We start from the raw sequence: 3,151 nt of genomic DNA on the forward strand, positions 1-3,151 counted from the left end.
ATTTCTATTTTAATTTTCCTAGTAAAGAACTGTTATTCCTAATTCCCATATCTTTGCCTGAGAGCCCCTTAACTTCTAAATTATAATAATTTGGAGGGACTGAGTTTACATTTTCCATTTTAAGACAGGCTCCTGCCTTTCTTGGCAAACACCTGTCTTTTAAACCAGGACAGTCCAGCACTAGGGAACTGCATCCATGTCCTTGTCAAACCTTTGGGATATAAATGTGGACACACACAGAGGCTTTATTTTCTCCTTGGAGAATTTATGTTCCGTTACATTCCATTATGGTTTTTTTTTTTTTTTTTTTCAGCTGTACATTTAAATGATGTTGAATCAGTGATCATTACACTGAACCCCTTTTTATTCAGCAAGGTTGTGATCTTTGATCCCCCAATGCCTCTCACTGTGAGCCAAAGCCTTTTATATCGCTGGTAATTTATTACTTTCCTGCCCTGAGTTTTAATTAAATATTTGGAGTCAGCAGGTGTCAAATCATAGCTCCCATATCAGCTACAATTTCTACATGACACTGCACCTTTCAAAAGTTGGGAGCCAAACATCCTAAAAATAAAACAAACTCTTTATTCTGCCCATTTGCAAGTGAAGAAATGGCTTTTAATTTCATTTTCTGTCCAGAAGGGCACTACTGGAACATATCAAGTCATGATGCTGCTGTTCTGCACTTTTGTTTTGTTGATGATATTCTGAAACAAACAGAAATTTCTCAATTTGGAAATTTCTGTACAATATTTTCCTTCAGCCATGCATTCAAAGAAAGTTGTACCAGTTTTCTTTCAAGCAGTTGTACATTTTGCACATCCCCAGGGGTTTCAGGCAAAGAAAATGGAATCACAGAAATAAATGGCATTTCTCCTTCCAACCTTTTAGAAAACCTTATGTCATTCCCAGGCTGCTGCAATGGAGGGAGGGAAGGCAGCAAGAGTCACTTCCAAATATTAAAATAAAACTATAAAAGCCAATTTTCATCATGGAGAACAAACAGAAGTTTGTTATTGCCACATGCCTGGGTGTCTTTACACTGTTTGTGCGCTGCATAAAAGCAATTCTACCTTTATAAGTTGCATATTGGACTAACTATAATTTGTTAATTAAACTCATCAAGTTGCCCTACACGCCAAGTTAGGCAAAAGTGTGACAAGCACCCAGAGCTCCCCTTGTCCTTTCTCTGCTTTGCTGCACATGGAGAGAGAGGCTCAGCTCATTTCCACAGCACAATCTCCTCTCCCACCCCTTGTGCTGTTTCAGTGAGGGAAAACCACACTGAGCAAACATTGGGTGATCAGGGGTGGATTGGGGTTGGACTGGGATAAATATTTGCCACGAATATTTGTTAATCACTTCCTTTTCACAAAGCACAGCTGGAAAATAAAGCTGATGTGTCCAGTGGAAAAGAGCACCCAGTAAGAGCAGCAAGTTCATGGCTGCTGGGAATTCCTCAGTGGATTTGGCTTTGCACATTGTTAGGGATGATGGGTGTGAATTCCACTTACCTGTGACTGATAATGCTGGAAATTATATCCCTTGGAAATAATGATATCTCCTCAGGAAAAAAAAAAAAAAAACAAAAACAAAAAACAAAGCCCAGTGCACCTCAGCTCTGGAATGAGGCAGTGTGGTTTGTGTGCAGAGAAGTTTATTCATTTTAACTCTTGGGAAAATTAAAAACCTCACAGTTTGCTTGGTTAATAAAAATCTACGGAGAAAATTCTTGTGTTGTCCTGCAGATTCTTCTGGAATTCAGCAAGGAAGTTGTGATTGCCCAGCCCAGATATCACCAAATCCCAGCATTTCCCTGAACATTACTGATGCCACAGAATCATGGAATTGTAGAATCTTCCAGGTTGGAACCAAAGGTCCCCAAGTCCAACCATCAACCAGCAACGTGGTCACCACTGAAATCCTCAAATGCCACACCCAGCTATTTCTGGAATATTCCCAGGGGTGGGGCTCCACCACTGCCCTGCATTGCTCCAGGGCTTGACAACCCTTTCTGTGAAAAACTCTTCTCTAATATCCAATTCAAACATCCCAGCCACATTCTGCTGTCGATGCACAAATCCTCAAACCTCCAGCAGTGAATCCAGAACCAAGAAGGAACTAATTCTCTGTGGAATGGGGAAAAAATGGGAAGAAAAAGACATAAACCAACTTCCCACAGATTTTCAAACACTGTGGTGCTCAGTGAGGCTCTGATTCTCTGATGGAAAATCTTGTTTTCCAAAATAATTAAACTGGTAACCAGTTAATTGGTAACTACCCAAGCCAGGTTTGTTCTCCAGAAATGGCCACACCTTGCACAGAGGTTGGTGAGTTCTTACTCCAGGTACAAAAATGGGAATGGGGCTGCTCTAAATCTGCCCCCTAAGCCCAGTCTGTGAGGAAATCTCTGCTCCTGTACCATAGAGGGGGAGTCAGAAAGAACTAAACATGTTTGGACTCAGCAACTTTCAACATTTTTGGAGAAATTAAAACACTGAAGAAATTTCAAGGGTCTAAACCAAGTGGTAACAAGTAGTAAACGATTTTCAGTTCAACAACTTGAGGTTCAGCCTCTGTTTTCCCCCAGCCCTTGACTTTCACAGGGAATTTCAACGTGTCCATCATAAATCAGTTCTTTTCCAGAGCTGTGGTATATCCTGGGATATAAACAGCAGGAAAACAGAGCAGGGAGGGATTCCTGCCCTCTCTCAGGTGTCTGAGGGAAGCAGAGACAATCCCTGAGGATAAAGAGACCCAGAGGTGGCTCCATTTCTTAGCAGGGCAGATGGGGCTCCTGAAATCCCCATTTGGAATTAGGGATTCATGGCACAAAGTGAGAAACACGGAGCAGGGAGCCAAGAAACTGAAAAAGAATGTTACAATAAGTCTTAGTAAATGGATCTTCTTTTCTGGGAAAGACCTGAGAAAGGGCAAAAGTAGATTAAATTAAAAAAAGGAAAAAAAAAAATTGAAAAATAAGAAAAAAAGGAACATTCTCTAAGGGTTTTTTTCACCCAAGGGAAGGTTTCAAACCCAGTGCAGTTATTTGCTCAAATGAAATTAAAGACAAGCTTTAATAAAGTTGGACAGGAGCTCATTTCCCACTCCCAGCCTCCTGTGCCAAACTCAGGTTGCACTGAACAACACC

The 3,151-nt window shown here is 40.9% G+C and overlaps 1 long non-coding RNA gene across 1 annotated transcript; it reads right to left on the minus strand.

Annotated features, from left to right (window-relative positions):
• Positions 1-596: 596 nt before the first annotated feature.
• On the minus strand, positions 597-1,591 carry LOC306813535. The gene is made up of 2 exons (XR_013777000.1): positions 1,515-1,591; positions 597-707 (listed from the first exon to the last, which is right to left on the minus strand). It is a non-coding gene; the product is annotated as an uncharacterized lncRNA (long non-coding RNA).
• Positions 1,592-3,151: the final 1,560 nt, after the last annotated feature.

This window comes from Erithacus rubecula (assembly GCF_903797595.1).
Source record: "Erithacus rubecula genome assembly, chromosome: 29".
In the NCBI taxonomy this organism is placed as follows: Eukaryota; Metazoa; Chordata; class Aves; order Passeriformes; family Muscicapidae; genus Erithacus; species Erithacus rubecula.